We start from the raw sequence: 25,113 nt of genomic DNA, 5'->3' as shown, positions 1-25,113 counted from the left end.
ATTGACAGAAACCTGTTTCCTTTCTGAGATCTACAGCTTTCGGTTTCCCAGTCTATATTGGGGTAGTTGAAGTCCCCCATAATAAGCACCTCATTATTTTTTGCTACTTCGTCTATTTGTCTCATTAATAGACTTTCCGTGGCTTCTGCTATATTTGGTGGTTTATAACAGACTCCTATGATAATTTTATTATTGTTTTTTGCCCCATGTATCTCCACCCATAAGGACTCGACCTCCTCATTTCCCTCCCATACATCCTCCCGTATTGTAGGCTTTAGACACGTCTTTACATATAGACAGACTCCACCCCCTTTCCGACTTCTTCGATCCCTTCTAAACAGACTGTAACCCTGTAAGTTAACTGCCCAGTCATAGCTTTCATCTAACCATGTCTCGGTTATTCCCACTATGTCATAGTTACCTGTAGATATTTCTGCTTCCAGTTCATCCATCTTGTTTGTCAGGCTCCTGGCATTTGCTAGCACGCAGTTTACACGATTTTGTTTTGTTCCAATCTTCTCCCTGTGGATTGTATTAGAAATTTTCTTACCTCCCTTCCAAGTATCTTGTCTTGGACCTTCTTTGTCGCACTTCATATCTTTCATTAGTATGTTCTCTGGTTGCATGTTCGTGTCCGGCGTTTTTCTTCCCATCCCCTCTTCTTCTAGTTTAACGCCCTCCTGATGAGTGTTGCGAGTCTCCTGGCGAATGTGTGTTTCCCGGGTTTGTTGAGATGTAGTCCGTCTCTGGCAAGGAGTCCGTCATAGAGGTAATTCACACCGTGGTCCAGGAATCCAAATCCTTGTTGTCTGCACCATCGTCTCAGCCAGTTGTTCACCTCAAGCATCCTGTTCCATCTCCTGACGCCATGCCCGTCTACTGGAAGGATAGAAGAAAAAACTACCTGCGCATCCAGTTCTTTTACTTTCTTCCCCAATGCTTCAAAGTCCTTGCAGATTGTCGGTAGGTCCTTCTTTGCCGTGTCATTGGTGCCAACATGTATCAGAAGAAATGGGTGGACATCCTTGGAACTGATGAGCTTCGGTATCCTATCGGTAATATATTGTATCGGTAATTATACTGTATTGTAGGTGTTATTAATGACCCAACAGTGGTACCGGTTAGGAATGGGCCTGGGTGTCTGAGAGCATTCGGGCGAGCCCCACTGGTCAGGGTGAGTGAGTAGGCCTACCGTTCTCTCTATGCTCTTTCTGACTATCCCCCTCTTCGTGGTGTAATAGCCCACGTCCTTGAGCTGGCCGTGTACTTCTCGCCCGTATGGCTTGCAACTTGGGTTCCTTTTACCTTTGGCCTCTCTTGGCCTTGCTGGTCCCTTCTGTTGTGGCGGAGCCTCCGGGCTTCTTAGGCCAAATGACATGAAATCCCTCGCGGATTGGTTCTCTGCTGCTGGGCTTATAACCCTGACAGCCTCGGACCCCCATGTCCGGTAGATTGGTTCTCTGCCAGGACCGGCTCTCGTCGCCTCTGTCCCTGGCCTGCAGTTTCTCCTCTGCCTCACGGACTCCTCAGCTACAGCTGAACTGCCCCTCCTTCTCTGGGATTAGTCTCAGTCCTGAGCTACGTCGTCCAGTTCTCCCTAACCCTGCCCCCAGTTCCAGCTTTTATAGGGGCAGCCAGCTCCCCCTACTGGCCTGGGACAGGAGGTGATGTATGCTAATGGTCCCTAACCAGGGAACCTCCCTCCTACTCTCAGACACAGCCTTTATTATTTGTGGCATCCAGGCCTGGGGTGACACACTTGCATGGCTTACCATCTCTCACCATGCAAGACCGCAATCTTACCTATCAGTCCAGGCTGCACACTTTGTCCAGTACCTGCTGTTTGTATGTCTCTTGTCTGCTGGCTTAGGGCGGCGGCGCTGTTGCTTCTTGATTCTTAAAGCTACAGTGTGCGCAGTCCTAATGCATCCCCAGCCTATTGCTGTGAGTCACTGGATACTTAAACCCCCTCCACTCTACTGCCTCGGAGGAAGAATGTGGAGAGCGTTTTTTAGACAAACGACTAATCACAGTCGAAGATGGAACCGCCAAAAATCAATCATCAACCACAAGACTTCAAACTGTAAAAGGCAGGAATCATCCATACCATTTCAGAGACAAGAAAGTAAAGAAATATTAAAGGTAATTAATTTATCTAAACATCATCTCTCCAATACACAGACAGAGGTACTACAAAAAGGTCTCTCTTTCTCACCGGTGGCGGGTTCTGACTATTTCACTCTTGTCAAAGATCTAGAATTATTCGCCCGTAAACTGATCTTTAAGAAACACTTTTGTCCCGATTTAGCATCTTTTTCAACAGACACCGAACTTCAGGCCCTCCGTGACCTCGAATCATTGGCAGCTGAAAATGCGCCAATTGATGACCCCTCTTTGCCTACATCTTTATACCCACGGTCCAAAACATTCCCACCCTTGTCCGCCTGTCCATCTGTAGAGATCTTTGTAAAACTAGTTAAGGAGGATTTCTTTAAACTAGATTCTAGTATCATCCATGATAATCTTTCCAGACCACTTAGAAAAGCTCTGCATGAACTAAAAAATATGAAAGACATTGTCATCAAGAGAGCCGACAAGGGTGGCAATGTGGTTTTATGGCCCGTGGACATGTATGAGGCGGAAGCCTTTAAACAATTGAATAAAAGAGACTGGTACCTAAAACTAGACTCAATTCCTGCAATTAAATTTAAACAACAGCTCTCTGACTTGCTCTATGAGAGAGTTACATCATCTGTTATTACATCCAAAATGGGACAAGCATTACTACCTGAACATCCGATTGTACCGACCTTTTATCTGCTCCCTAAGGTTCACAAAGACCCCCTTTGCCCACCGGGCAGGCCCATAGTGTCTGGAATGGGGGGTCTTTGTGAACCTGCATGCCAATTTGTCGATTTTAATTGCAAAAATGTGTCGAAACTCTCCCCTCATTTGTTAGAGATACTACCGATGTACTGAGGAGACTTGAGGGGATTGTGCTGGATGAAGATATGTGGCTTGTCACCTGCGACGTGGAGTCCCTCTACACGTCGATACGCCACGACCATGGGATCAACGCCACAACATTCTATCTAAGCATGACCAATCTAGATTCAGATCTGATTACTTTTATAGTATCTTTATTACAATTCATTCTGACACACAACTTCTTTGTGTTTAAGGACCGCCCCTTCCTACAGCTCCAGGGGACGGCGATGGGGGCCACTTGTGCGCCCTCATATGCCAATCTTTTCCTGGGCCTATGGGAGAGGGATACGGTCCTAAACACACCTGGTCATGAGCATGTGGTCTCATGGTCGCGGTATATCGACGATATACTGTTTGTCTGGCAGGGCTCCGCATCGCAGCTTGAGATGTTCCTTCACCGGCTTAATGTTAATGATATAAACATTAAGCTCACATGGAAGTATAGTAAAAGTCAGATCGATTTTTTGGACCTGTTAATTATTAAATCATCCGATGGTACTATAAGCACAGACATTTTCAGGAAAAAAACATCAACTAATGCACTTTTGCACTATGAATCATCACATCCACCCAATCTGAAAAAATCCATTCCTATCAGTCAATATCTGAGAGCACGTCGTATTTGTTCTGATGATGTGCGGTTTCACGAGCAGGCCAAGGATTTGTCTTGTAGATTCCTGAACAGGGGCTACAAATATCGGGACATTTGTAGAGGCTTTAATCGTGCGAAGGGAACCAACAGACAAGCCCTCCTAATGGGACAGGGCAGTATTCAAAAGGCAAAAAACAAATTTACGCACGTCCCCCCGAGATTTATTACCACTTTCTGCAACAACTGGAAAAACATTAGGGGCATTCTATTTAAGCACTGGTCAATACTACGTACTGACAGAAGCCTACAATATGAACTCCCTAAATATCCATCCATTACTTGGCACAAATCGCGCACATTGAGTGACATACTTTGTAAAAGCCACTATGTGCCACCTAAAAGTAAATTCCTGTTCGATAGCCCTGGCCCCCCTTGGGGCTGTTCCCCTTGTGGTGGCTGCTCGGCCTGTAAATATATCCTTAGGACCAAATTCTTTTCCAATTCCAACAATGACAGAAATTTTAAAATCGTCCATCACATCACATGTGATACTGAAGCAGTGGTCTACCATGTAAAATGCCCTTGTGGGCTTATATATATAGGTATGACCACTAGACCATTCAAAATAAGGATTCAGGAACACATTCGGGACATCAAGAATGCAATCAACTGCACTGAACCCCAACTCCTTAAAACTATCCCCAGACACTTTTTTGACTACCATAGATGCAACCCCAATGGTTTTGCAGCCTGTGGTATTGATCACATATATGTAGGGATTAGAGGCGGGAACACAAAACAGAGATTGCTTCAAAAGGAAACTAAACGGATGGTTACATTGGACACGTTAGTCCCCAAAGGCCTTAATGAAGCTATCAGTTTCAAATCTTTTCTTTAAATTTAATTTTTTCTCGATTGCATTTTTTTATTTTACTTGCACGGGCCAAATTTGTGTGTTTTTTTATGAGGTTTGTGTTCTAATTTTTGTTTATTGACCTTTTTCTCTAGTACTAGAATCATTTCGGCCATGAGCTTCCATCATTGAGCGGTTCGGAGAACATGGGATACATGGCCTGCTTTCATCTTGTGCATCAACAGCTATCAACTAATTGCTTCTATCAAACGGATATCTCAATGAAGCTAAGGCTACTGATGCCATGAAAGATGCTTACCAGAATAATATTCTGTGAACATTTTCACTATTGCCCTATATATAGTAATACTGTGTGTAATTAGGCAGTCTTCATATTCAGTAATTTTGTCGCGCATATTATTTAAAGCAGATATTTGACCTTTATGTGCGTATATATGGTTATCTGCATTACTTGGCAATCCATGCGCATCTAGACTCATTATGGCCAGTCTCAGGCTTAAACAGACAGACAGGTTCATACATTTATTTCATTCAGTCCGTCCTCTCTTAGCGCAGACGCGCCGCGTGCATGCGCTGCTCGCGCTGTGTGGCGTCGCTGGCCGGGCGGGTTGCTGGGGCGACGGGGGGGATGACGCATGTCCTCCTCCCCGTGGCTCTTTGCGGACGCCGGCCGGCCGCGTCACGGGGCGGAGCAACATGACGTGTCGCGCGCCGATTCGCTGATGGCCCTGATTCATTCATTTAAAAGCCCCTGCTTTTTAACTTCTAACCACGCCTCCTGACGAAGCCGGAAGGTGAAACGCGCGTCGAGGCCGCTGCACGAGGTTGTTACACGGACCCCCAGTAACACTAGCTGACACTTTAACATGACTCAAGGTAATCTTTACGCTTCATATTCTGCACTAGTCTTCTGTTGACTGATACATTAGATAGAAATAGGTTATATTTCATCTTTTGGACTCATTGCAGGATACTTAACACTGCTTAACAACAGGTTAAAGCAGTCTCTACTAGGAAGCTTTACATAAGTCGACTAGGATCCTCTGTGTTTCTACTTGTCATTGTGATGTATATTTTGTCACTTTGGTTATAGTGCCACTGCAGCTATTTCTCTCACTCCAAACCACTTTTTAACAGATTTTTCTCTATGTTGTATATTTAATATATTTAATAAAATGTATAACTTTCTTAAAAACTGATCCCACAGTTTGCTTTAATTCCCGCCAATCCCCAACTATATATTATATGCTGTATTTTCAGGCTGGTGAAATTGATCTGGGAATGCTGTGCTTTTTGGTCTTTTACCCAGTAGGAGGTGCCTGAGCAACACTATCATTCAGTGTGTTCTGTGCAACTGAGTTGCCAGGTCCCGTCCTGTATCTTGTCTGTTTCCTACCCTGGGGGCTGTATACCCAGGCCTGTTACCTATCTGTGACTTCTAGTCTGTCTCTGCCACCCTGGGGGCTGAGTTCCCAGGCTCGTTCCTGTATCTTATTCCTGGTTCAGTTCCTGTCTGAACTGTGTCCTAGCCCGTTACTTGTTTCTCTCTATGTCCGAACCTTCCCTTTTCCTGCAGTGTCTGAACCTGCACCTAACTCCAAGTCGTTGTCTCTGAACTTCTGTTTGTGAGTTTTGTGTACACTCCCTACTTCATTGTAAGTACTTTGTGTGTATCTGGTTCTGCTTGTTCACCGCACCTGCGGTTTTACTCTGCTCTGCTTGTTCACCGCACCTGCGGTTTTGCTCTGCTCTGCTTGTTCACCGCACCTGCGGTTTTGCTCTGCTCTGCTTGTCTGCCGCATCTGCGGGTTTTGCTCTGCTCTGCTTGTCTACCGCATCTGCGGGTTTTGCTCTGCTCTGCTTGTCTACTGCATCTGCGGGTTTTGCTCTGCTCTGCTTGTCTACCACATGTGCGGATTTTGCTCTGCTCTGCTTGTCTACCGCATCTGCGGGTTTTTCTCTGCTCTACTTGTCTACCGCATCTGCGGGTTTTGCTCTGCTCTGCTTGTCTACCGCATCTGCGGGTTTTGCTCTGCTTGTCTACCGCATCTGCGGGTTTTGCTCTGCTCTGCTTGTCTACCGCATCTGCGGGTTTTGCTCTGCTTGTCTACCGCATCTGCGGGTTTTGCTCTGCTCTGCTTGTCTACCGCATCTGCGGGTTTTGCTCTGCTCTGCTTGTTTACCGCATCTGCGGGTTTTGCTCTGCTCTGCTTGTTCACCGCACCTGCGGTTTTGCTCTGCTCTGCTTGTCTGCCGCATCTGCGGGTTTTGCTCTGCTCTGCTTGTCTACCGCATCTGCGGGTTTTGCTCTGCTCTGCTTGTCTACTGCATCTGCGGGTTTTGCTCTGCTCTGCTTGTCTACCACATGTGCGGATTTTGCTCTGCTCTGCTTGTCTACCGCATCTGCGGGTTTTTCTCTGCTCTACTTGTCTACCGCATCTGCGGGTTTTGCTCTGCTCTGCTTGTCTACCGCATCTGCGGGTTTTGCTCTGCTTGTCTACCGCATCTGCGGGTTTTGCTCTGCTCTGCTTGTCTACCGCATCTGCGGGTTTTGCTCTGCTCTGCTTGTTTACCGCATCTGCGGGTTTTGCTCTGCTCTGCTTGTCTACCGCATCTGCGGGTTTTGCTCTGCTCTGCTTGTCTACCGCATCTGCGGGTTTTGCTCTGCTCTGCTTGTCTACCGCATCTGCGGGTTTTGCTCTGCTCTGCTTGTCTACCTCATCTGCAAGTTTTGCTCTGCTCTGCTTGTCTACCGCATCTGCGGGTTTTGCTCTGCTCTGCTTGTCTACCGCATCTGCGGGTTTTGCTCTGCTCTGCTTGTCTACCGCATCTGCGGGTTTTGCTCTGCTCTGCTTGTCTACCGCATCTGCGGGTTTTGCGCTGCTCTGCTTGTCTACCGCATCTGTGGGTTTTGCTCTGCTCTGCTTGTCTACCGCACCTGCGGTTCCGTTCCTGTGTTCCAGTCTGTACTGGTCCCTATTCTGCCTGTGTTCCTACCTGCCAGTACCCGCCTGTCTGCATGCCAGCCGTGCCTGCCAGTGCCCACCTGTCTGCATGCCAGCCGTGCCTGCCAGTGTCCACTTGTCTACATACAAGCCGTGCCTGCCAATACCCACCTGTCCGCATACCAGCCGTGCCTGCTAGTATCCACCTGTCTGTATGCCAGCCTAACCTGCCTGTTCCTGCATTCCCCGGTGTGGGTCAACAGCTGTGACCATTGTCTGACCTGGAGTAGCACCTGGTCCCTCTGCTCGGTTCCTCCCTGGTTCATGGAGTCGACTGAGCCGCCGTGTGACCTTGGTCGGACCGAGTTGATACTTAGTTATGCCCCTCCAGGCACTCCTCGGTTCATGGTTCAGTGGGATCACTAATCATGCTCACGCCAGTCATTCCGGACATGTGAGTAACAGACCTCATCTTCACCCACCTCTGTTCCCTATCTAACCTTTCTAACTCACCTCTCCCTCTTTCTGACCACAACCTACTTACATTCTCTTCCCTCTCCTCTCCAGGTCCACAATCCCCACTCCACAAACTTGCACACTCTTGCAGAAATTTCAAACACCTCGACCTACACTCACTCTCTGAATCCCTTCTCAATCTTACAGAAATAAGTTCCTTACACAATGCAGTTGCCGCTTTATATAACACCACAACAGCTGCAGCTCTCGAATCTGTCGTCCCCCTCACACATATCAAAGCTTGCACAATCAATAGGAAACCCTGGCACACCAGCCTGACTAAAGAACTGAGGCGGGCTTCCAGGGTTGCTGAGCGGATATGGAAAAGGTCCCATTCCAACGAGCATTTCATGGCATTCAAACAGTCGCTCACTACTTCCAAGTCCACACTCACTGCAGCAAAACAAACCTACTTCTCATCTCCTCCCTGTCACACAACCCTAGACAGCTATTCAGTACTTTCAATTCTCTCCTCTGTTCCTCAGAACCTCCTCTCTCTCCTCTCATCCCAGCTGAAGACTTTGCCTCATTCTACAAGCAGCAGATTAACACCATCAGGCAAAGCTTTTGCCTAAAGTCCACACATCCCCTCCTCATAACTATTCAACCCTCCTCCTCCAAAACCAGCTTATCCGCCATTACAGAAGATCAACTTTCCTCTATACTCTCCAAATCACGTCACCACCTGTGAACTTGACCCAATCCCGTCCCACCTCATCCCAAACCTTACCACAGTCTTCATCCCAACACTAACCCACCTCTTCAACCTGTCACTAACAACTGGTGTCTTCCCCTCATGCTTGAGATTAGATATTAAAAAAACTTTTTGACAGGGTGATCAATGAGTGGAACAGGTGGCCACGAGAGGTGGTGAGTTCCCTTTCAATGGACATCTTCAAACAGAGGCTGGACAGATATCTGTCTGGGATGATTTAGTGAATCCTACTTTGAGTAGGGGGTTGGACCAGATGACCCAGGAGGTCCCTTCCAACTCTACCATTCTATGATGCTATGATTCAAACATGCCTCGAAAACACACCCATCCTCAAAAAGCCCTCCCGTGACCCATCCTCTCTGTCTACCTTCGCCCAATATCACTTTTCCCCTATGCCACAAAACTACTGGAACAACACGTCCATTTTGAACTGTCCTCCCACCTCTCCTCCTGCTCCCTCTTTGATCGCCTACAATCTGGCTTCTGACAGCACAAATCTACTGAAACTGCCCTGACTAAAATCACCAACGACCTACTAACCCCCAAATCAAAGCGACACTATTCTGTCCTCCTCCTCCTAGACCTGTCATCTGCCTTCGACACAGTGGACCATTCCCTCTTACTACAAACTCTCTCATCTCTCGGCATCACAGACTTGGCCCTATCCTGGATCTCCTCATACCTAACAGACCGGACATTCAGTGTCTCCCACTCACACACCATCTCATCTCACCCCTTATCTGTCGGTGTCCTAAAGTTTCAATTCTAGGACCCCTGCTCTTCTCCATCTACACCTTTGGCCTGGGACAGCTCATAGAGTCTCACGACTTTCAGTATCACCTCTACGTTGATGACACACAGATCTACCTCTCTGGACCTGATATCTCCTCCCTACTAACCAGAATCCCACAATGTCTGTCCGCCATCTCATCCTTCTTCTCTGCCAGATTTCTAAAACTTAACATGGACAAAACAGAATTCATCATCTTTCCACCATCCCATTCACCCCCCCAACTGACCTATCTATCAACGTCAATGGCTGCCCACTCTCCCCAGTCCCGTAAGCTCCCTGTCTCGGCCTAACCCTGGACTCTGAACTCTCCTTCACACCACATATCCAAGCCCTTTCCACTTCCTGCCGACTCCAACTCAAAAATATCTCCCGGATCCGCACATTCCTCAACCACAAATCTGCAAAAACACTAGTGGACACCCTCATCATCTCCCGCCTCGATTACTGGCTCCCCATTGCCCAGAGACTCCAGTTCCTCCATACATCTAGGACCTAGTCTCCCGGTACTTACCTACACGCAATCTCCGATCCTCACAAGATCTCCTTCTCTACTCCCCTCTTATCTCCTCCTCCCACAATCGCATACAAGATTTCTCCCGTGCATCCCCCATACTCTAGAACTCTGTACCCCAACACATCAGACTGTCTCCTACCGTGGAAACCTTCAAAAGGAGCCAGAAGACTCACCTCTTCCGACAAGCCTACAACCTGCAGTAACCCTCGCTCCACCATACTGCTGCAGGACCAGCTCTACCCTCCTACTGTATCCTCACCCATCCATTGTAGACTGTGAGCCCTCGCGGGCAGGGTCCTCGCTCCTCCTGTACCAGTCGCTGACTCGTTTTTGTTCAAGATTATTGTAATTGTTTTTGCTATGTATACCCCTTTTACATGTAAAGCACTATGGAATAAATGGTTCTATAATAATAAATAATAATGTAATTTTGAATTTTCTGCACCCACATTATACGCTCACAGCAACTGGTCGGTAACAAAACCGACTTCCGCAACATCAAATACTGACAACTGCTAAACAAATCATCTATGTAGCAGAGCTGAGAGTGCGGCCCGGAGACCAGTGAGCGTCATCTCTGAGCTGAGCACATTCTGCACATACTCCTGCCTGCAGAACGCTGCACAAAGCCATGAGTGCTGTCATTACTGCAGGTGTCCACTAGATGTCTCACTGCTGTCATGTATAAAGCCACATAGACACTGGTGGAAAGTAATGCTATGCGTATGTCCAGGCATTACGCCACTAAAAAAACTATTCCCAGGACCATTTATTTTTTGTATGTTTATTTTTCTAAATTCCTCTTTTTCTTTGTCATTTTGGTAATTTAATTTTCTATTTTGATTGTATGAAGTTTTGCAGTAACAACGATATTTAATATGTTTTTATTTTTGTATTTATTTCTTTATTTTTGTATTGGGAAAAAAAGGTCATTTAAACATTTATTTATTTTTTTAATTTTTACTTTACTTTTCAGCCCTCCTAGAGGATTTGAACCTGCGATCGCTTGTTCTATATATTGCTTGACGTCACAGTATAACAGTATGCAGTGAAAATGACGTTCTAGAAGAACCCAGAGGGCCCCTTATCTGTAGGGCCCGTCAGCCGCTATGCTTTGCCTGCTATCTGTCTGTGTAACATTTTATGGGGCAGAGGTTTCCTATATAAAGTAGACAGGCTCTCTTCAGCTTAAATGGCTGATAACAGGGGGCAAAAGCGGCACACAGAATATAACACTGCTCATTCAGTGCCCCCTCGGTTATCAGCACTTATTGTGTGGTCCTCTAGATACAGTATCAGGTACAGGATCGCAGTCTTGTTGTTTCTTGCAGCTTGGAAGGAGAAGAATTTTTGGAATTTTTTTTCTCTTTTTTGTGGGGTATCTCAAATAATAATGATGGAATCTCAGCTATGAGGGATCTAGAGGTAAAATCCATCCACCCGCTGTCACCGATCCCCAGCAATCCCATGATCAAACAAAGGCTCAGAGAGGTTATATGGAAGTGACTGGAAATTATAAAAATGCCCATCTGTGTGCTGTGTGGATTTCTTTCTTCTTTCCGTCTTTCCTTCCATCTTTCTTTCTTTGTTTCCATCTTTCCTATTTTCTTTTTTTCCTTTGACTTTGTCTTTCCCTCCCTTCTTTCTTGCCATCTTTCTCTTTCTTTCTTTCTTTCTTACCTTCCATCTTTTTTTGTTTCTTTCCATCTTTCTTTCTATATTTCCTTCTTTCTTTTTCTTTCTTTCCAGCTTTCTTTCTTTCTTTCTTTCATTCTTTCCTTATTTCTTTCCGGCTTTATTTACTTCTTTTCCGTCTTTTCTTCTTTTTTTTCCATCTTTCTTCCTTCTCTCTTTCCTTCTCTTTCCTTCTTTTCCATCTTTCTTTCCCTCCCTTCTTTCTTTCCTTCCATCTTTCCTTCTTTCTTTTTTTTCTTTCCTTCCATCATTCTTTGTTTCTTTCTTTTCATATTTCCTTCTTTCCTTTGTCTTTCCATATCTCCTTTCCTTCTTTCTTTCCGTCCTTCTTTCTTTCTCTCTTTCTTTCTTTCCTTACATCATTCTTTGTTTCTTTCTTTCCATATTTCCTTTGTCTTTCCATATCTCCTTTCCTTCTTTCTTTCCGTCCTTTTTTCTTTCTCACTTTCTTTCTTTCCTTACATCATTCTTTGTTTCGTTCCACCTCTTCTTTTTTTTTCTTTCTTTCTTTCTGTCCTTTACCACCTTTTTTCTTTCCCATATGAAGGGAATGTGAGCATAAGTAGAATTATTCATACAGATGTCTGGGCCCTGCGCTCCTCGATGTGTGGAAACAGTAAACTAAGATACTGTAAAGTAAGAAAAGACACCAAGAAGAAGGGTCAATCCGTGTGAGCAGTGTGGCAGTGTAAAGGATGGAGGGAGAGATATTGGAGAAGTGTGAACCTCTGACTTCAGGAAAAATGATTCAGACCATCAAAGATTGCAATAGACAATGCAGCTAAGCGGAAGTCGCTGGTCACTGAGAATATGCAGCGCCTGATAACAGAGAGAATAGCTGCACACAATATCTAGCAGGAAGTCTTGTGTTCTCCCGCAGGTGGAGGTGAGGACCTGGAGGCGACACAAGTGCGGACCTGTCAGGTGCAGTCGCTACATTGGGGAATGTCCTGCAAAAGCTCGGAGGGAAAATCAAAGGTGAGAAATCAGCGCAGAAATCACAGGAGGAACAGGGAAGAGCCAGGAAGTGGAGAAAGTAACAATGTAACAATCAGACAGAACCAGAGGAAACTCCGGAATATAGAACGACATGACTTCTGTCTGATGGTTGTAATTATGTCTCCACATCAGGTCTATCATCTATTTATCTATCATCTACAGTTGAAACCAGAAGTTTCCATCCACTATATAAAGAGACACATCTGCATGTTTTTCTCAATATCTGACATGAAATCAGAATAAATCTTTCCTGTTTTAGGTCAATTAGGATTATCATAATTTTTGATATTTGCCAAATGCCAGAATAATGAGAGAGAGAGAATGTTTTAAGGCATTTTTATTACTTACTGCAAAGTCAAACATTTACATACATTTCATTAGTATTTGGTACCATTGCCCTTAAACTGAATGACTTGGGTGAAACGTTTGGGATATCCTTCCACAAGCTTCTCACAATAGTTGGTTGGAATTTGGGCCCATTCCTCCTGACAAAACTGGTGTAACTGATCCAGGTTTGTAGGTCGTCTTGCTCGCACCTGTCTTTTCAGCTTTGCCCATAAATTTTCAATGGGATTGAGATCAGGGTCTAAGATGAAGATAAAATGATCTCTAAAAGGCCTAAAGTTAAAGATGACTCATTTCCTTTGTATTTTCTATATATACAGGGGTGGACCTACTGCTGGTGCAACTGCACCGGGGCCCAGCGGTGCAAGGGGACCCTTGCCGGCAGGCTAATATTGAGGGCAATCTGGCCTGCTTCTTGGAGCCCCAGGTTCCAGGGGGGCCCATGGCCAGTTTGCCCTCATCATATTCGGCAAGCAGGGAGCGATCCCTCCAGCTCCGCTGCTGACAGGAGGAAAATGGCAGCGGAGCTGGAGGGATCCGTCCTCACCTCTGCTTTCTGCCCTGTGCTTCCTCCCTGACATACCCCCGTGCTGCTTGATGACATCATCATGCGAAAGTTTCTAGCAACGAGGAGGATGCTGCAGGGGAGCAGGCTGAGAGTAAAGTTGTGGTTTTTATTTCTTTATTTTTTTAATACTGAAAAACTGGGGAGAGGAACAGAAGAATGAGGGGAGGTGGGGAAGAGCAATGATGGGGCTGGAGAGAGCAATGATGAGTTGGAGAAAGCAATGATGGGGTTGGAGAGAGCAATGACGGGGCTGGAGAGAGAAATGATGGGGATGGGGAGGAGCAAAGATGGGGCTGGAGAGAGCAATGATAGGGCTGGAGAGAGCAATGATGGGGATGGGAAGAGCAATGATGGGGATTGGGGTTGGAGAGAGCAATGATGGGGTTGGAGAGAGCAATGATGGGGCTGGAAACAGCAATGATGGGGCTGGAGAGAGCAATGATGGGGCTGGGAAGAGCACTGATGGAACTGGGGAGAGAAATTATGGGGCTGGAAAGAGCAATGATGGGGATGGGGAGAGAAATGATGGGGCTGGGGAGATCAATGATGGGACTAGGGAGAACAATGATGGGGTTGGAGAGAGCAATGATGGGGATGAGGAGAGCAATTATAGGGATGGGGAGAGCAATGATGGAGCTGGAGAGAGCAATGATGGGGATGGGGAGAGTAATGATGGGGATGGGGAGATCAATGATGGAGATGGGGAGAGCAATGATGGGGCTGGAGAGAGCAATGATGGGGATGGGGAGAGCAATGATGGGGCTGGAGAGAGCAGTGATGGGGCTGGAGAGAGCAATGTTGGGGTTGGAGAGAGCAATGATGGGACTGGAGAGAGCAATGATGGGGATGGGGAGAGCAATGATGGGGATGGGGAGAGCAATGATGGGGATGGGGAGAGCAATGATGGGGATGGAGAGAACAATGATGGGGCTGGAGAGAGCAATGATGGGGATGGGGAGAGTAGTGATGGGGATTGGGGCTGGAGAGAGCAATGATGGGGCTGGAGAGATCAATTATGGGGCTGGAGAGAGCAATGATGGGGCTGGAGAGAGCAATGATGGGGCTGGGGAGAGCAATGATGGGGCTGGGGAGAGCAATGATGGTGCTGGAAAGAGCAATGATGGGGCTGGAAAGAGCAATGATAGGGCTGGGGAGAGCAATGATGGGAATAGGGAGAGCAATGATGGGGCTGGAGAGAGCAATGATGGGGCTGGAGAAAGCAATGATGGGGATGGGGAGAGCAATGATGAGGCTGGGGAGAGGAATGATGGGGATGGGGAGAGCAATGATGGGGATGGGGAGAGCAATGATGGGGGTGCTGGGAGAGAGCAATGATGGGGGTGCTGGGAGAGAGCAATCATGGGGGTGCTGGGAGAGAGCAATCATGGGGGTGCTGGGAGAGAGCAATGATGAGGGTGGTAGGACAACAATGATGGGGGTGCTGGGAGAGAGCAATGATGGGGGTGCTGGGAGAGAGCAATGATGGGGGTGCTGGGAGAGAGCAATGATGGGGGTGCTGGGAGAGAGCAATCATAGGGGTGCTGAGAGAGAGCAATCATAGGGGTGCTGGGAGAGAGGAATGATGGGGGTTTCACTTTGCTCGTACTGTAAAGCCTTGTATGTTTTCCATGTGTACATAGCCTTACAGTTAATTGGGGAGAGTCACAGAGACTAAATAGTTTATATTATTGGCCGTTGGAGATTATAGTTAATGGGGGGCACAGTGCTGCTTATCACTTTATATTTTGATTACTAAGTGTTAATAGTATATTAATGGGGGGGATATCTGTAGTCAGGGGAGAAGTGCGGGTGAGACGCATGTATATATACAATATATGTGACCTTGTTATTTTCTAGGCTGGAGATCATCGTGACAAGACGAGTCGTGGCTGGGAGATGTGGACATGAAGGCCTGACCAGATGGAGAAGCAGCAGAAACCGACTCTGATCAGATGAGACGTCAGCGGTAAGTGCCTGGGTGTAAATATTATTCTGTATCTGCACTGTGTGACTTGCAGTGATAATGTTATCTGTAAAATCTGTAAAAATTTAGGCCGCATTCTCACATTTGTGTGAAATGTCCGTGTGCTGCCAGGTTTTTTTATCGGATGGTCCACGGACTCGTAGAGTTTTCTAGGTCCATTCACACATCCATGAAAATCATGGATCTGAGAATGAGATCCATGAGGGTCAGAGAATGTCCTGTTCGGATTCGATTTTGAGGATTATAATAGGACATGCTCAATGCGTCGGTAAAACAGGGCAGCACACCGACACTGCACACAGATGCAGGAATGTAGCCGTATTATGTATAGCACAGTCCCTTAGTATATAGTGTACTCACTTATTATGTATAGCGCCACCCTTAGTTATATAGTTTCCTCTTTCATTATATATAACACCCTCCTTTATTACGCACCATCCTCTCTAGCTATATATGGTGCCGTTTCTTATTATGCTGTTATGTACAGTGCTTTCCCTTACATAGAGTATTCTTATTATTTTTCTCAGTCACAGCGCCCTCTTTTAGTACATAGTCGTCTCTTGTTAGATATATAATGACTGCTGATGAAGCAGCCGGTGACCAGAAGACCAGTCCATCAGCTCCTCCATTAGAAAAGAAGCTTTCCCATGCTCCGTCAGCCGTTATTGCATTATATATCTAACAAGAGAGGACGGTATGTAATAAAGAACAAGGCGCTATAGATAATACAATATGTAAGGGACGGTGCTGTACATAACAAGGGAGGGCACTGTGTAATAAGGGGCAGCAATATACATAATAAAGGAGGCTATGTAAGAGGTATATACAGCTCTGGCAAAAATTAAGAGACCACTGCACAGTTTTCTCTACATGTCTGACAGCCATTCCGTTCCAGTGTCAGTTGAATTCCAACCAAAGTCCACCTCATTCTACTCAATGTGCTTCTGATTAGGTGATCACCTGAACCAAATCTTATGTAATGAGGGAAAGTATAAAAAACACTGCTGTGGTCTTCACAATCCTCTTTCAATAGGACAAAGCTGGATGGCAAAACAAGTGCTAGGAATAGTTCAAAGGTAATTTGAATGAAAAAATAACTTGTAACCATGCCAAAGGAGCTGAAAAGAAAAGTCTTGAGTGAGGAAAAGAAGAGCTCAATTCTGGCTTTACTAGCAGAGGGATACAGTGAGCGTCATGTCGCCTCCATCCTTAAAATTTCAAAGACGGCAGTCCATTACAACAAGGTGAAGCAGCAGATATTGGGGACAACAAAGCCACAGACCGGCAGAGGGCGAAAGTGACTCTCCACTGACCGGGATGACCGTCATCTTAGTCGAATGTCACTCAGCAACCGCAGGATGACATCAAGTGACCTACAAAAGGAATGGCAAATGGCAGCTGGGGTGAAGTGCACGGCAAAAACAGTTGGTAACAGGCTCCTAGAGGCCTCAAGTCATGTAAAGCTAGAAAAAAGCCTTTCATCAATGAGAAGCAAAGGAGAGCCAGGCTGAAGTTTGCCAAAGTCTATAAGGATTGGACCATAGAGGACTGGAGTAAGGTAATCTTCTCTGATGAGTCTAATTTTCAGCTTTGCCCAACACCTGGTCATCTAATGGTTAGACGGGAGACCTGGAGAGGCATACAAGCCACAGTGTCTTGCACCCACTGTGAAATTTGGTGGAGGATCGGTGATGATCTGGGGATGCTTCAGCAAGGCTGGAATTGGGCAGGTTACTCTTTGCGAAGGACGTATGAATCAAGCCTCGTACATGGTTATCCTTGAAAAATACTTGCTTCCTTCTGCTCAGGCAATGTTCCCCAACTCTGAGGACAATGCCCCATGCCACACAGCTAGGTCAATCAATGTGTGGATGAAGGAGCACCACATCAAGACCCTGTCATGGCCAGCCCAATCTCCAGACCTGAACCCCATTGAAAACCTCTGGAATGTAATCAAGAGGTAGATGGAGAGTCACAAGCCATCAAACAAAGAAGAACTGCTTACATTTATGTGCCAGGAGCGGCATAAGGTCACCCAAAAGCAGCGTGAAAGACTGGTGCAAAGCATGCCAAGACGCATGAAAGCTGTGATTAAAAATCATGGTTATTCCACCAAATATTGATTTCTGAACTCTTTCTGAGTTAAAACATGAGTATTGCTGTTTCTCAATGAATAAGAACTTGTTTTCTTTGCATTATTTGAGGTCTGTTTCTTTTTTATTATTTTGACGATTTCTCTTTTGCTACAAGTAAATGCAAAGTTTTTAGATTTGAATTTCGGAGATATATTGTCAGTAGTTTATAGAATAAAACAACAATGTACATTTTACTCAAAAATATATCTATAAAGAGAAAAATGGTCTCTTAATTTTTGACAGAGCTGTATGTGTGTATGGCTATATATACATCTGTAGCTTTGTCGCCATAAAAGGTGGGAGGCCCAGACATATTTATTGCACAGGGGCCCCAAGCCGTCAGTGTTTGCCCATATATATATATATATATATATATATATATATTATTTTTTTTTTTATTTATTTTTTTTATTATTTATTTATTTATTTTTTCATCTCTTACATTTTAAAAATTCAAAAAATGAAAATGGGCTGATGCAAAAGTTTGGGCACCCTTCGAGATTTGTCCTCAGATAACTTTGACCAATGTTCCAGTCCTTAATTAGCCTGTTAGGGTTATGGCTTGTTCACTATCATCATTATGACAGGCCAGGTGATGCATATTTCCCAGCTTTATAAAAACCCAGCCTCCTCTAACCTTGTGCCAAAAAAACAGCAGCCATGGGCTCTTCTAAGCAGCTGCCTAGCACTCCAAAAATGAAAATGGTGGAGGCCCACAAAGCAGGAGAAGGCTACAAGAAGATGGCAAAACGTTTTCAAGTTGCTCTTTCCATAGTTCAAAATGTAATTAAGATATGGCAGTTACCAGGAACAGTGGAGGTCAAGATAAGGTCTGGAAGACCAAGCAACATTTCAGTGAGTTGTATTGCTAGAGAGGCAAATCATATTCGCCGCTTGACTGCAAAAGACATTTAGAAAGATTTTGCAGACTCTGGGGTTGTGGCACATTGTTCTACTGTTCAGAGACACCTGCACAAATATTGCCTTCATGGAAGAGTCATCAGAAGAAAACCTCTCCTGAGTCCTCACCATAAAATTCATCAGCGTCCGAAGTATGCAAAAGAACATCTAAACAAGCCTGATGCATTGCGGAAACAAGTCCTGTGGACAGATGAGTTTAAAATGGTATGTGTGGCGAAAAAAGGGCATAGAAATTCAGGAAAAGAAAGGAAGAAACATAAGAAAATGAAGGAAAAAAATGAAAAAAGGAAGGAAGGGAGAAAAAAAAAGAAAGAAAATGTAAAGATAGACAATAGAGATGCAGACAGATAGGAGATACTGTATTTCCTGTATTCCTGCCCGATCCTTCTCCATGACCGGTAACACATGGCGGTCCTTACCTGGTGGGGTCGCAGGGGGCAGAGCCTTGAATCTCCTGGGCTCCTTTGTAAAATGTGTCCGTTTATCGTACTGATGCCTTCTTCTCTGGCAGAGGTCTTCGGGCCACCTGTTACACCAGCGCTGTGTGTGTTTGGGAATATTGAACCTCCTATTGTCGGCATAACCTCATGGGATATTTTGCCTGTAGTCATTAGTTTTTCTCAAGGACAGTGAAGAAGATGTGGAAGAGTCTTGGAGCAAGAAGCAGTAAGCATAGTCTGAACAGGTGCTCGGACAATAACCCGTCACTGAGCTTGTGGTCTCCTCAGATGGACAGGGTCTTGGTCTATAATTAGATGAAGAGGACGCCGACCTCCTTAGTACAAACACTTATGGTACTTGTCTGGGGAATTCACCACCACCATAAACATGATGTTCCCGGCTTATGTTCTCCTGCTCATAAATGGTGACTAGCCTCATGTACAGCATTCACTGCTTGTATGACCACAACCTCCTGACCACAGACGGTCATTTACTCAGAAAATAATATAGAATTAAAGAAACCACAAGCCCAAAAAAGACTTGCTGTTAGATGGGGAATGTATATTAAAGGCTTATCTTACCCTTTGTTTGACCATTTTTTGAGAAAGTAAAAAAAAAATTAAGTAATTAAGTAATCATAAAAATGGTTCGTTTTTATTTATTTTATTTTTATTCTACATTTCCTGCCTATTTTGGGTTATTTGTTAGTTTGGATCAAAACATGGCTGTATTAGTAAAAGTCCAAAAAAATATATATATATTCGGCTGGGTGAAGGCGTGTAGGCGCAGTCACAGAATATCATACCTCCCAACTTGTAAAGACAGGGAGAGGTACATGTATTATGGCACATACTCAAATAGTTCCCCTACTGAAGCCTCTTAGTGTTCTTACTGACTACATTACCCTTTTCACGGCCCACAGTGCCCGCAACATAGTATGATGCATCCACAAGGCCCTACACCACAGTATGATGCCCCCACAGTGCCCCAACACAGTATGATGCCCCCCACAGTATCCTCAACAGAATATGATGCCCCCTCCTTGCCCCAACACAGCATGATGCCCCTCACAGGGTCCCCAATACAGTATAACGCCCCCACTGTGCCCAAATACCATATAATATCTTTAAAGTGTCCCCAACACATGATGCCTCCACAGTGTCCCCAATACCATATGATGCCCCCACAGTGCTCACAACACAGTATGATACCCCCAACACAGCATGATGCCCCCCACAGTGTCCTCAACACAGTATAATGCCCCCACTGTGCCCAAATACCGTATGATATCTTTACAGTGGCCCCACACAGTATCATGCCCCCAACACAGTATGATGCTCCTACAGGGGCCACAACACAGTATGATGCATCAACACTTCCTCCCACCACAGTATGATGTTCCAACAGTGCCCCCAAAACATGATGTCTCCACAGTGTCCCCAATACCATATGATGCCCCCACAGCGTTCAAAACACAATATGATACCCCCAATACAGTATGATGCCCCCACAGTGTACCCAACATAGTATAATGCCCCCACTGTGCCCAAACACCGTATGATATCTTTACAGTGGCCCTACACAGTATCATGCCCCCAACACAGTATGATGCTCCTACAGTGACCACAAAACATGTCTCCACAGTGTCCCCAATACCATATGATGCCCCCACAGCACTCACAACACAGTATGATACCCCCAATACAGTATGATGCCCCCACAGTATCTCAAAACAATATGATGCCCACAGAGCTCCAACACAGTAGGATGCCCCCACAGAGCCCTTACACAGTATGATGCATCCACACTTCCTCCCACCACAGTATGATGTTCCAACAGTGCCCCCAAAACATGATGTCTCCACAGTGTCCCCAATAAAATATGATGCCCCCACAGCGCTCACAACACAGTATGATACCCCCAACATAGTATAATGCCCCCACTTAGGCCAAACACCGTATGACATCTTTACAGTGGCCCTACACAGTATCATGCCCCCAGAGCTCCAGCACAGTAGGATGCCCCCACAGAGCCCTAACACAGTATGATGCATCCACACTTCCTCCCACCACAGTATGATGCTAAAACAGTGCCCCAACACATGATGTCTCCACAGTGTCCCCAATACCATATGATGCCCACACAGCACTCACAACACAGTATGATACCCCAATACAGTATGATGCCCCCAGTGTCTAAAAACAATATGATGCCCCACAGAGCCCCAACACCGTATGATGCCCCTACAGTAACCCAAACATGGTATGATGCCCCACATTGCATGCCAACATGCACAAAAACAAAGTATACAAAAAAGAGAAAGGGATCACCTATAAATCATTTTATTGAAAACTTAAGCAAGCCAAAAGTTTAAAAATAATCAAAAAGCCCAAAGACTATCTATCAATATGCTGGCCCATGGGTTCCTTCCACTATCTTTCTCATTACCTTGTACACACATTTTTTTCTGACTATGCCTTGGCCTATGTTACTTCTATATGGGATTAGCTCCTGGGTTGTGCCTGCAATATATCATGTCTGGTAACTATTTATATACGGTTATACATATTTGTCATGCCGGGCTATTCTTTGTCATCATAAACCATGGTATCTATTGTTATTTTTACCCAAGTCATTGCATATTGTGCTATATTGATTGTTCATTTGCTTTCATATGTCATTGCAAACACACTATATTGACTGATTTTATCCTGTTTAGATAGATAGGGTAGGACACAGCCTTAAGCCCCCGTCTCACATAGCGATATCTCTAGCGATATCGCTGCTGAGTCACGGTTTTGGTGACTCACCAGCGACCTCACCAGCGATGTCGCTGTGTGTGACACTTTGCAACGATCAGGCCCCTGCTGTGAGGTCGCTGATCGTTTCAAAGTGTCCTGGACCATTTTTTGGTCGTTGGCCTCCCGCTGGCCAGCACACATCGCTGTGTGTGACCAGCGGGACCAACGATCTGGCTGGTAACTATGGTAAACATCGGGTTACTAGGGGCACGCGCGCACTTAGTAACCCGCTGTTTACCATGGATACCACTCTGCTACGGTGCGCGGAGGCTCCCTCGCACCGTAGCAGAGTGGTATCCATGGTAAACAGCGGGTTACAAGGGGCACACGCGCACTTAGTAACCCGATGTTTACCATAGTTACCAGCCTGCTCCTGCTTGCAGCAGGCTGGTAACGGGAGCAGGACATCGTGGAACGATTCTTTCCACGATATCGCTGCTCCCCTGATCGCTGGTGAGCCTGCCTGTTTGACAGCTCACCAGCGATGTATTAGCGATGCAGCAACGATCCCTGACAGGTCGTATCGTTGTCGGGATCGCTGCTGCATCGCTTAGTGTGACGGGGCTTAATGTGGACTGGAGGGCCAGCATATTGATAACCTTTGGGCTTTATTAATTGCTTTTAAACCTTTGGCTTGCTTACGTTTTCAATAAACTAATTTATAGGTGACCCCTTTCTCTTTTTTGTATACTTCTTTGTTTCTGTGCTAATTGTTTTTGGTATGCTAGAGACTGATTACGGATATTAGGTAGTGCCTATTTAGTTCTTATTTACATTGCCCCCTTGTCACACACAGTGTAGGAAAGACTAAGTTCAACACGAAGGGATGAGGGGAAGGGAGCCGAGACACTAGGGAAAGGGGGAGTGGAGACCTCCTTGGCTGATCTGATATCACCCTGTCTCCCCTATCATCCCTATATTGGTTCCTCACCAATCGCCGCACAGGAACCTAAAACCCTGTATTTCCCTAGAGATAGGCCCTGGATAGGGAAGGGGGGTATGAGCACTAGTCAATCCCCACAAACAACTAAAGACAACAAGGGAGACAAACAACAAACACAGGGGAAAGTAACTTAGCTTGAGCTAACTTCAGAGAGATTACACACACGACCTCTTAGCACTAGGGAGGAAGTAAGCAGACTACAATAGCTCCAAGCCTTCACAAGGGAAAATGTGAATATCACTGGCGCCTCCCTATAGCAAACTGAAAGTATTTAAACACCCAGGCCAGGGTGTTAATTAGAGCAGGAGTGAAGTAGCCTCTGGGTCCTAGAGTGAAACAGATTCTAAGAAGGTGTCTGTAATGCCAAAACGAAGAGATCTCCTGCAAGCAACAGCAGGGTGACTGTTTGTCACATCTGACACACCCATGACACCCCCAATACATGATGTCTCCACAATGTTCCCAACACCCTATGATGCTCCCACAGTGCCCCCAACACAGTATGATTCCCCCACAGTGTCCTCAAAACAGCAGGATGCCTCACAGTGCCCCAACGCAGTATAATGTTTCAACAGCGCCAACACACAGTGTGATGCCCCAACACAGAATTGTGCTCCCACATTGCTCCAACACAGTATGATGCCCCCACATTGTCCGCAACACCGTATGATGTATCCACATTGCTCCAACACAGTATGATGCCCCCACATTGTCCGCAACACCGTATGATGTATCCACATTGCCCCAACACAGTATGATGTCCCACAGTGCTTCCAACACAGTCTGATGCATCCACAGTGCCCCCAACATAGTATGATGTTCCCACAGTGCCCCCAACACAGTATGATGTTCCCACAGTGCCCCCAACACAGTATGATGTTCCCACAGTGCCCACAACACAGTATGATGTTCCCACAGTGCCCACAACACAATATTATGCATCCACAGTGCCACTCACCACCGCATGATGCCCTTACTGAGCCCTCAAAATAGTATGGTGCCCACAGAGTGCTCACCAACACAGTACTGGCTGACAAAATAAATAAAAAAAATACTCACCTGGCCTTGTTCCCTGCATCAGCCGCTTGGGTCTATGCTGTTTGTGGCTCCCCAAAGCAGGCGCAATCTAGTTATGCCATCGCTGTACAAAGACTCAGATGCACAAGCTGAATGATGGAGCAGGGAGCTGACGGGTCCTGCTCCACTATTGCACTCAACTGTCTCTTCATCCTGACTATATTTGCATTGAGATGCTAGTGAGTGGGAAGAGGACCTGTGCCATTTGGCATCGGGCCACTCCAATTCGCAAACCTTATGGCAGGCTGCATGGTCTGACACTCGCTCGGGAAAGAGGTTTTACGGATCTGCTCAAAAATAAAAAAAAAAGGAGTGCCTGTATGGCCTTTCTATTTACCTCCAAATTCATGGCGAGGCACAGGGTAGATTTTTCTGTTTGATTCCATATGATCTCTGCGCATACAACATCCAATTTTGGCCAGTGATGCCCCCTTTCATGGCCTGTTTGGCATTGTAATACTACAAATATTATTTAAAGGGATTGTCCAGAATTAGATAAACAGCCTGTTTTGTTGTAGACACAGCACCACCACTGTCTAAGGTCTTGTCTGGTATTACAGCTCAGCTCTATTAAAGTAATCGAGACTGAGCGGCAATACTAGACACAAACTCTGGAAAAGCCTGGTACTGTTTTTGGAATAAAGTAGCCATGTTTTTCCAATTTTTAATTTTCAGGAGCAATACCAGATATGAGACCTATACAAGCATAGCGGAGTTTCCTGAATACTTAGGAGTTGTATTTTTTATAATCTCAAACACCTCATTTAGCAACTTACTGACTTGTTCCATATTATTAAACTCCTTCTTCAGAGCCAAAAGTTGCAAGATTGGAGAATCATCATTCAGAGACATAAGATAGAGATTGTTTATTACAGAGATCTCATGCGGCCCACAGGCTCCCCGTGACGATTGCGGCCAGGTCCAGAGGCTGCCGATGCCAGCGCTTTGCCGATGCCAGCTGAATGTGCGTCCTTGGATGCAAATTCAATAAAAATTTATTGCGGCGCAGAGACCGCCTCTGCAACGCAATACCAAAACCAGCCAGAGGCCAGTCAGAGGTCGGCAGCTGACATTGGAGTGCCATGCCCTGCCCCGGCTGTGGAGGAAAAGAGGACGCTGTTGCCCCAAGGGATCAAGGTCAGGTGAGAAGGATCTTTTTTATGTGTATTTGAAGTGCAGCAACATTGGGGATATTTGCTATGAAAAGGTGACCAGGATGGGGACATTGCTACATGAAGGTGACCAGAATGGAGACAGTGCTACATGA

This window comes from Phyllobates terribilis, unplaced genomic scaffold (assembly GCF_046119375.1).
Source record: "Phyllobates terribilis strain yellow unplaced genomic scaffold, ASM4611937v1 Scaffold_4__5_contigs__length_816908805, whole genome shotgun sequence".
NCBI lineage: Eukaryota > Metazoa > Chordata > Amphibia > Anura > Dendrobatidae > Phyllobates > Phyllobates terribilis.
This window is presented reverse-complemented; position numbering follows the sequence as displayed.